Below are 11,389 nucleotides of genomic sequence, written 5' to 3'. Positions count from 1 at the left end.
GGGTTCACAGAAGTCTATTGAATGTTGTAGGGCTTAGCTCACCGCTTCATTGCTGTTTTTCCCTCACTTCCCCTTATCGGTGTCGAGCACGGTCACCAATCACAGCGTGTATTCCCATTGAGTCTTAGTCTTGGAAGGGGTTTGCACTGAGGGGAACTGACCACTTGCCTTGATGTTTCCTGGGCAAGCAAGTTGCTTGTTCTTGTAGTAACAGTTGGTCTGCCTATGCATTGCTTAATTTCTTGACTGCTGCTTTCATGTGCATTTAGAATAGATCCAAGCAAAATTAAGTATTTGACAACTTCAATATTTTATCCTTAGATCATGGTATTAATTGATACAGTTGTGAAGATATTTTTTTTCTTTACATTGAGTAAAGTATTTTAAGTCCTCTTCTTTTCCTGCAAGCAAGGATTTATCATCTGCATATCACAGGTGTTCATGAGTCTTTCTCTAATCCTGATGCCATGTTCTTCATATAATAAAACTTATCAGATTATTTGCTCAGCATATGGATTGAATAAGTATAATGAAAAGATACAACTTTGGTGCATACCTTTACTGATTTTAAACCATTCAACATCCTTGTTCTGCTTGAATGACTGACTCTTGGTCTATGTACAAGTTCCTCGCAAACACAATTAAGTGTTTTAGAATACCTATTTTTTTCTCAATGTTATCCATAGTTTGTTATGATTCACACAGTTGAATGCCTTTGTATAGTCAATAAATCACAAGTAAACATCTTTCTGGTATTTTCTGCTTTTATCCAAGATTCTTCTGATATCATCAATAATATCCCTTGTTCCACATCCTCTTCTGAATCTGGCTTGCATTTCTGGCTTGACTCTGCCAACCTATTTCTGTAATCATCTTTTAATTTTCTTCAGTAAATTTTACTTGCATGTGATATCATTTACAGTGTTGAATGATTCCCATATTCCATTGGGCTACCTCTCTTTGGTATGGGTACAAATATGGATCTCTTCCAATTGGTTAGTCTGGGTCTTGGCTTCCAATTTTTTGGCATACATGAATGAGCACCTCCAGTGTTGTATCTGTTGTAAGATTTCAATTTGTATCCCATCAATTTCTGGTGACTTATTTTTAGTGAATGGCTTCCATGCAGTTTGGACTTCTTTCTTCAGTATCATTGGTTCTTGATCATATGCTATCTCTTGAAGCAGATGAACATTGACCATTTCATTTTGGTACTGTGACTCTGCGTATTCCTTCCATCTTCTTTCTGTATCATTCAATATTTTGCTCATAGAATCCTTCAGTATTGTAAGTCAAACCTTGAATTTTTTCTTCAATTGGAAGAGTTAACTCTTCCCCAGCTTTATTTTGAGTGGCTTTCAACCTGAGGAGGCCATCTTTTGGCACTATATCTGATAATGTTCTGTTGCTATTATTCATAATATTTTCATTTTATGGCACTGATATGTATAAGGTTTTCAGAAGCTAACAATTGAGAATTAGTCTGCATTTTCTTCTTCCTAGTTTGTCTTACTGTGGAAACTCCTCTAAAACCTGTCCACCATGGGTGATCCTTTCATTATTTAGAATACCAGTGGCATAGATTCTATTCCAGCAAGACAGCAACACACAAACCACCACAGTTTGACAAACTGATGGGCAAGTGGTAGGCCCTTGAAATGCTTTCATTCTAATGATAATATTGAATCTGTATAATGGCAGAAAATTGACTCATTACCTTCTGTATTCTCTGTGTAGAGAATATTGTCTATTGGCATGGAAATCATATTGATTTTCATAAATGTACTGGAGATAAAATGGGAAAATGTAATATCCATCTCAGTGTAAAATTTAAACTTTGCATTATATCAGATCTTTTAGATTATGCTGTGGTAACTAACAAATCTGAAATATTGAGGATATGTAACAACAATGGTTTATTTCTCACTTGTATAACATGTTGGCAGAGAGCTGTGATCCATATCTTTTCATTCTGGGAGTCATGCTGATGCACCAGCCATTATCTGAAACATTATCAATCAGTGTGGCACAGGGAAAGATAATTCTGGGAGACATCACATTGACATTGAAATGCTCTGGTCTGCAAATAACATATAATTGTGAGTAGTGATTTTTGCTTACAGTTGGCGAGAAATGTCATATAGCCCCATAAATCACTGTGGAACCAGGAATTCTAATCCTATCATGTGTCTAGAAGGCAAAGAACTAGTGACCAAAGAAGTAGTGACACAGAATGTTAGGGACCACTACAAGTATCCAAAGAAGTCCTGGTGTGGCACTGTAGGATAAGCAGTGTACTTCTAATTAGTTGGCTGGCAGTTCAAACCCACCAACCACAACACTATACAGGGTTGCTATGAGTCAGAACCAATTCAATGGAACTTAACAACAAGTATCCAGATTTCAAGATCTATCTTTAAGATCAGTGATGTCTGTGATAGGATGATATCCTCACTACTGTTACACAAATTGATTACTTTAATGCTATAAAAGCCTTCTTTAGAGAGTTAAAGAGCAAAGATGTCACTTTGAGGACTAAGATGAGCCTGACCCAATCCATGGTATTTTCACTTGTCTCATATGCTTGTAAAAGTTGGACAACAAATAAGGAAGACCAAAGAATAATGGAAGTATTTGAATTATGGTATAGATAATGAATACTGAAAGCACCATGGGCTTCTATAAGAAAAAAACAAATTTGTGTTGGAAGAAATACAATCAGATGCTCCTTAGAAGTCAAGATGGTAAAATTGCATCTCTTGTTGTTTGGATACATTATCAGGAGGGAGCAATCCTTGGAGAAGAACTCATGTTTGAAAAGGTGAAAGGTCAGAAAAAAAGAGGAAGACCCCCAAACAGATGGCTTGAAACAGTGGCAGCAACAATGTGCTGAAATATAACAAAATTGTGACAATGGTGCAAACCAGGGAGTGTTTCATTCTGTTGTGCATAGTGTTACTATGAGACAGAATCAACTAAATGGCAACTAAAAACAGCATAACAAATATCTAGAGAACAGGTGAAACTTACCCTTCAAGATTGGACTTCCTCTCTTTCCCCTCCCAGAGTTACAGTTATTAAATTTTCAAAAATTCTTTTCTATGCATTTCGATATATATACAAACACACAGGCTACCAAGTGGCATTTACCTCTGCTGTGTCCACCACTTCTCTGTCAATTTGTAATACTGTGCTAGTTTGCTTGTTGCTGAAATGTTGAAAGCTATGCCATTGGTACTTCAAATATCAGCACAGTCACCTATGGTTCACACATTTCAGTGGAGGTTCCATGCTAAAACAGATGAGGAGGAAGGAAGAGGTGTCTACTTCTGAATAATTAATGAATGAAAACCTTATCAGGAACAGGAGAGCACTGTTTGATACAATGCCAAAAATGAGCTCTGGTAGTGTAGTGGTTACGAATCGGGCTGTGCACCGCAAGGTCAGCAGTTCGAAACTACCAGCTGTTCTGCAGGAGAAAGATGAGGCGTTCTGCTCCCGTAAAGATTTACAGCCTCGGAAACCCTGTGCAGGGTCGCTATGAGTCGGAACTGACTCCACGTTACAGAACAAAAGCAACAACAACAAGATTGGAAGGCACTCAAAACTAGGGAAGAGTTGTATCCTCAAGTAGAGTCTTCCTTAATGATATGGATAAAGTTTTCAGGCCTTATATTTGCTGATGTGACGTGACTCAAAATGAAAATAAACACCTGAAACCATCCATTAGTAAATAGAACATAGAATGTATGAAGTATGAACCTAGGAACATCGGAAACCATCAAAAATTAAATGTCATGCATAAAGATGAATATCCTAGACATCAGTGAAATGAAATTGACTTGTATTGATCATACTGAAACAGGCAATCATATGGTTTCCTATGCCACGAATGGCAAATTGAAGAGAGATGGCATCATATTCATCATCTAAAAGAACATTTCAAAATCTATGTGGAATTATAAAGCTGTAAATGATAGGATAATCTTCATATGCCTACAGTGAAAACCACAACATTCATCTGTCAGCATGTTGTACTGTGGTGGCTTGTGTGTTGCTGTGATGCTAGAAGCTATGCCACTCGCATTTTAATTTCCAGCAGGGTCACTCATGGTAGATAGGTTTCAACAGAGCTTCCATACTAAGACTAGGAAAAATGAGATGTAGACTGCTTCTGAATGTTTACCCACTGAAAACCTTATGAATAGCAACACCACACTGTCAGATATAGTGCCAGAATATGAAAACGTTTTAAACAGCACCAGAATATGTTCAGACATGATGGCAGAAGATGAGTCCCTCAGGCTGGGACACACTCAAAATATAACTGGGGAAGAGCTACCTCCTTAAAGTAGATTGACCATAATGTTTGAAGAAAGTAAAGCCTTTAGGACCTTCGTTTGCTGATGGTGCACAATTCAAAATGAGGAAAAACAGCTGCAAACATTCATTAATAATTAGAACAAGAAATGTACAAAGTATGAATCTAGGAAAACTGGAAGCTGTCAAAAATGAAATAGAACACATAAAATCAATAACCTAGGCATTAGAGAGAAATGGACTTGTGTTACGCATTTTGAATCAGACAATCATATGCTGGGAACGATAAAATAAAGAGGAATGATGTACCATTTATCATCAAAAGAACATTTCAAGGTCTATCTTGAAGTACAATGTTCTCTGTGATAGGATAGTATCCAAACCCCTATAAGGAAGACCAATTAATCCTACTCTTTTTCAAATTAAGCACCTATCACTAAAGTAAATGAAGATGAAATAGAAGAATTATACTGGCTTCTTTATTTTGAAATTGATCAAACATGCAATCAAGATACATTAATAATTACTGCTGATTAGAATGCAGAGGTTGGAGACAAAGAGCAGGATCAGTAGTTGGAAAATATGGCCTTGGTGATAGAAATGATGCAGGAAATTGCATGACAGGATTTTGCAAGACCAATTATTTATTCATTGAAAACACATTTAAAAAAAAAAAACTGCATAAAAGGGGAAATACACATGGACTTCACCAGGTAGAATACGCAGGAATCAAATTGACTACATCTGCGGAAAAAGACAGTCGAAAAGTTCAATATCATCTGCCAAAACAAGGTCAGACACAGACTGTTGTCAATTGCTCATATGAAAGATAGAGCAAAATTCAAATAATTCCACGAGAGCCAAAATATGATATTGAGTATATCCCACCTGAATTTAGAGATCATCTCAAGAACAGATTTGATGCATTGTTGTTGTTGTGAAGTGCTGTTGAGTTGATTCAGGCCCACAGCGACCCTGTATAGGGTTTCCAAAGAGCAGCTGGTGAGCTTGAGCCACTGACCTTGCAGTTCAAATGGCTTTGCAGTCTGGTGCATTAACCCACAGCATCACACCAGGACTCCTAATAAATGAAGTCCAGAAGAGCTATAGTATGACCTCCAGAACATTATACAGGAAGAAAGCAAAAGGTCATTAAAAAGGTATGAAGGAAAGAAAATACCAAAATGGGTGTAAGAACAGACTCTGAAAATTGATCTTGAGTGTACAGACGTTCAAGTGATAAGATAAGATGGAATAGATAAGATGGTAAAAGAGCTGAACAGAAAATTTCAAAGGGTAACTTGAGAAGATAAACTCAAGTATCATAATGAAATTGCCAAGAACTGTAGTTGGAAAATCAAAAGGAAACAACACACAGGATTTCTCAAGCTGAAAGAAATAAAGAAAAAAAAATTCAAGTCTCAGCTTGCAATATTAGATGATTCCATGGACAAAATATTGAATTATGCAGAGAACATCAAATGAAGATGGAAGGACTACACAGAGTCAGTGTACCAACAAGAAATGGTTAATGTCTAGACATTTTAAGAGGTAGCATATGATCAAGGACCAATGGTACTGAAGGAAGAAGTCCAAGGTGCACTGAATGCATTTGTGAAAATCAAAGTTTCAGAGACCAAGTCAATAAAAATGGAAATGACTCCAGTAATTGGTGTGTTCACTCATCTAAGCCAAGAAATTTGGAAGATACTTACCTGACCAACCAATTAGGAGAGAACCATATTTGTTCCCATTCCAAAAGCAGGTGACACAACAGAATGAGGAAATATAATTAATATCATATACAAGTAAATTTTTCTCGGAGACACTTCAAAACCGGTTGCAACAGTACATAGGCAGAAGTCTTTCAGAAATTTAAGCCAGATTCAGAACAGAACGTGGAACTAGGGACATTATTACTAATGTCAGATGGATCTTGGCTGTAAAGCAGAGAAACAGAAAGCTGTTTACTTGTAATTTATTTATTGACTATGCAAATCATTTATTGACTATGCAGATCATGACATACTATGGACAATATTGTGAAAAATGGATATTCCAGAACACTTAATTGTGCTCTAAGGAAACTGTACATAGAACATGGCACAGTTGTTAGAACAAAACAAGGAGATACAGACCGGTTTAAAATCAAGAAAAGTGTGCACCAGGATTGCATCCTTATTCAGTCCTTCTGCTGAGCAATAATCCAAGAAGAACATAGTATCAGAATTGGAGAAATACTCAATAACTTGCAATATGCAGATCATGCAACCTTGCTTGCTCCAAGAGCAGAGTACTTAAAATACTTACTGATGAAGATAAAAGACTGCAGCCTTCAATATGCATTGTACTTCAATGTAAAGAAAATAAAATTTCTCACAACTGGACAAATAACATCATGATAAAGAAAAATTGAATTGGTCAAAGACTTCATTTTGCTTAGATCTACAATCAACACTCATGCAAGCAGTAGTCATGAACTCATAAGACATATGTCTTTATATCATTAGGGTAATATGTTGCAAAAAAACTTATTTTAAAGTGTTCAAGAGCAAATAAATCAGTTTGAGGACTAAGGTGTGCCTGACCCAAACAATGGTATTTTCAGTGGCATCATATGCATATGATAGTTGAACAATGAATAAGGAAGAGTATAGAAGAATAAATACATTTGATTTATGCTGATGGAGAAGAGTATTAAAAGGACCATGGACTGCCAGAAGAACAAACAAATCTGTGTTCGAAGAAGTACAGTAATAATGTTCATTAGAAGCTAGGATGGCGAGACTTCATCTTTCAAACTTTGGACATAAGGAGGGAAAAGTCTCTGGAGAAGGACATCATGCTTGCTAAAGTGGAGGGTCAGTGAGAAAGAAGGAGACCCTCAAGAGATGAATTGACACAGTGGCAGCAGCAATGGGCTCAAAAGTAACAATTGTGAGAATGGTCAGTGTTTCATTCTGTTGAGCATATAGTGTCTCTATAAGTTGAAAACGGCTTGACAACACCTAACAGCAAGGAAAACCAATTAATATGACTAGTATTCAAATTTATGCACTAGCCACTAATGCCAAAGATGAGGAAATTGAAGATTTTTATTAATGATTATAGTGAGAAATTGATCAAATATTTAATTGACAGTTACTAGTAAATAAAGGAGTCCTGGTGTGGCCCTGTGGGCTAATGCGTCAGACTGCAAAGTCATTTGAACTCCAAGGTTGGTGGTTCAAGCTCACCAGCTTCTTCTTGGAAACACTATGCAGGGTCACTATGGGTCAGAATTGACTCAATGACACTTAACAACAACAACAGTAAATGAAACATGAAAGCTGGAAACCAAGAAAGATCAGCAGTTGGAAAATATGGCTATGGTGATAGAAATGTCAATGGAGATGGCATGATAGATTTTGCAAGACCAACATATATTCATCACAGATACCTTTTTCAGCACTATAAAGTTCAACCTTACCCACTGGAAAACACAGGAATCACACAGAACACATCTCTGGAAAGAGACAATGCAATACCTTAGTATCATCAGTCAGAACAAGGCTAGGGGACCTATGGCAAAACAAACCATGAATTGAGTATATGTAAGTTTAAGTTAAAAGTGAGAAAACTCAAACAAATTCTCAAAATCTATAATACTACCTTGAGTATATCTCACATGGAGTTTTTTAAATATACCATGAACTGCCAGAAGACCAAATTTGTCTTTGCAAAAAAAAAAATGCAGCCAGAATGCTCCTTAGAAGTGAGGATAATAATACTTCACCTCCTATACTTTGGATGTATCATCAGAAGGGACAATACGTGGTGAAGGACATCATGCTTAGTAGGGGATCAGTAAAAAAGAGGAGGACCCAGAATGAGATGAATTGACACAGTGGCTGCAACAATGGACTCAAACATGACAACAATTTTGAGAATGATGCAAGGCTGGCAGTATTTTGTTCTGTTGTATATAGTGTCTGTATGGGTTGTATCTCACTGGACATCATTTAACAAGAAATGAATTATTGATTACTGACTTGAAGCGTTTTGAAATTACCAAAATGGTCTTTGATGGCAGGAATGAAATAAGAAATGATGCATTGTGCATTCTCCATAGTATAGCTGACTTTTCTAATTTGTCTATTAATTGCATCAACATATATCTGTTAACTTGCTTTGGTTTCTAGAGTCCAGATTTTGCAGGATATTTAAAAAAATTAACATGAACTGGAAACTCAGCATACCCAATACTCTAAGGGCTAAAGAAAGTAAAGTGGAGAAGGTAATTTGCAAACTACACTTGAAAACCATTGGAGGATAACATCATCATTACAATCACCTGCCAAAAGATTTAGTTAAATTACATTTTAAAAACACTTTTGTCAAAATGGCTCTACTCCAGGATTTGGTACTCTAAGGAGAGGAATATTAATGTCTTCATTAGCCATTATACTAGTGTCTTTAGGTTTTGTAATTCCTCATGTGGCCTTTTGGGACTTTTACACACTAACTCTAGGGAATCACTAAACACAAAACTCTTGAGAATATGAAGTCCAGAGTAAAAAACATTGCATATTTATAGCCATGGTAGACAGGAAGACTCTTTTTTTGGGAAAAAGTAATTTTGAAATGATTGAATAGCAGTACAATTGCCATCATAGAAGATATTATACATGCTTCTGTACCCTTTCTTCACACAACAGTGAGTTAGTTATAAAATCACCAAGAGTAAAAAGTTGTAATGGAATAAACCTAAATTTCAGTGTAAGAATTCCAGGGGAAAACCTAAGCTGTTTCTGACACATGTAGTATTTAAACAGATGTGTAGAATTATATGTCAGGAGCCCATGGTCACAGTACTGATACATTTCTTGCAACTAGAATTGGTATTTCCTAGTGCAGTAACTCATGGTGTCATCTTTCCTCATTCCCATAGCCCGATTCCTGTACCAGACCATATAGAATCCTTAGTATTATTTACTATCAACTTTAATCATAGAATTATATGTTATAGAGTTATAAATGCTTAAATGTAATATTCCTTAGATTATATTAATGCTATGAAAACAAAATTATTTTGGAAAATCTCCCTGAATTGAATTGTAACATTATTTATAATATTATTAGTAACTGAGTGGAAGCCTTTCCTTTAATTTTCCCCCTTTTAATTACTATTTAATTTTCAAAGAAGATATTAATATAGGTTTGGAACACTAATTACCATATATTGTAACTAAAACACCAAAAATTTGACAAAATCAGTAATTACAGAAACACCAGCAGCAAGGAAAGCAGTGCACATGCTTGTAGTGAGTACAGACAAGATCACATGATTCAAAGCATTATCGTAAATGGGTAATAGTTGCAGCTCTAACAGGAGCATGCTGTTATTGTCGTTTAAGTGCCATCAAATCAGTTCTGACCCATATTGACTCTATATAGGGTTTTCGACCTTGCAGCCAATGCAGCTTTACAGTTCAGCGCATTAACCTGCAGCACCACACCAGGAATCCAACAGGGGCATGTGAGGAGGTTAAAAAAGTAACGTAGCATAGAGTTTTACTCTTGTAGGTATATTGATACATTCATAAGCCAGGTTTATGTTTTTATAAGTAACTATATGGATTTTTTAAAATAAAAATATAATAAATTTCTGCTGAAACACTGTACAAAAACCATATAGACCATCATTTTGGTATCACTCTCCTTTGACAGTGTCACCTGGTGAGGTCTGCAACCCCTGCACCACCCCCACCAACTTAGTAATGCCACTCAATCTTTGATCAATGATGATATTTCAAGCTAATTGCTGTTGCAGATAAACATCACTAGGAAATTGATTGCAATGGCCTTTTTCTTTAACTGTTTGAATTGGCAGTTGGAAGATTTTTCCTTTCATTTGGAAATCTGAATTACCTATATTGGGCATGTTACAAAGGACTTTTCTTACTGTATATTTCTTTGTTATTGTTAAAAGCCATCAAGGAGCAGCTGCTGGGTTTGAACCTCTGCCCTGATGGTTAGCATTCCAGTGCTGATCTTACAGCATTATACCAGGAGTCCATATTCCCTTAGCACTTAATATATATATTGACTGTTCTTCATTGTATTGACTCAACATTGTAGTATGCATGTATCTCCATAATTAGGTTATAGTTCATTGAAGGCAAGAGGACCACATTTTATAATCCTAGACTTGTTTTATGACTTCCATACAATCTTGCATCTAAGGGAAGAATAATAGTTTAGTAGTGGGTAAGAATTTGTGCTTAATAGTCACACAGACTTACATTCAAATAATTGCTCCACAATTTATCAGTTTTGTGACTTTAGGTATATCACAAGTTTCAGTTTTCTGGAAAGTAAAATGGTGGGTTATAATATCTCATAAAGTTGTGTATATGATAAAATACTATAAAATATCTAAAGCAGGTTGCTGCAGTATGTGGCATACATAAAATGCTGAATTAATAACAGTTATCTTAATAGCAGAGAAACTGTCAGATACAGGACCGGAAGGTGGGAAGGCACTCAGAATGCGACTGGGGAAAAAAATGCCTCCTCAAAGTAGAGTTGACCAGGATTATGTGAATAGAGTTAAGCTCAGGGGAGAAAAGCACACAGAACCTTCATTTGCTGATGAGCCACAACTCAAAATGAAGAGAAACAGCTGTAAACATCCATTGAAAATTGGAACATGAAATGTACGAAGTATGAATCTGGGATAATTGGAAGTTTTCAAAAATGAAATGGAATGCATCAACATCGACATTTTAGGTATCAGTGAGCTGAAATGGACTGGTATTGGCTATTTTGAATCTGACAACCACATGGTTTACTATGCATGGAATGACAAATTGAAAAGGAATGGTATTGCATTCATCGTCAAAAAGAACATATCCAAATCAGTCATGAGGTACAATGCTGTAAGTGATAGGATAATATCCGTGCGCCTACAGGGAAGTCCAGTTAATACCACTATTATTCAAATTTATGCATCAGTGAGGATGAAATAGAAGAATTCTACCAACTTCTTCAATTTGAAATAGATCAAACATGCAATCAAGATGTATTG

The sequence above is a fragment of the Chrysochloris asiatica genome, unplaced genomic scaffold, assembly GCF_000296735.1.
Source record: "Chrysochloris asiatica unplaced genomic scaffold, ChrAsi1.0 scaffold00159, whole genome shotgun sequence".
NCBI lineage: Eukaryota > Metazoa > Chordata > Mammalia > Afrosoricida > Chrysochloridae > Chrysochloris > Chrysochloris asiatica.
The sequence above is the reverse complement of the archived record's forward strand: the minus strand, read 5'-3'. Positions refer to the sequence as shown.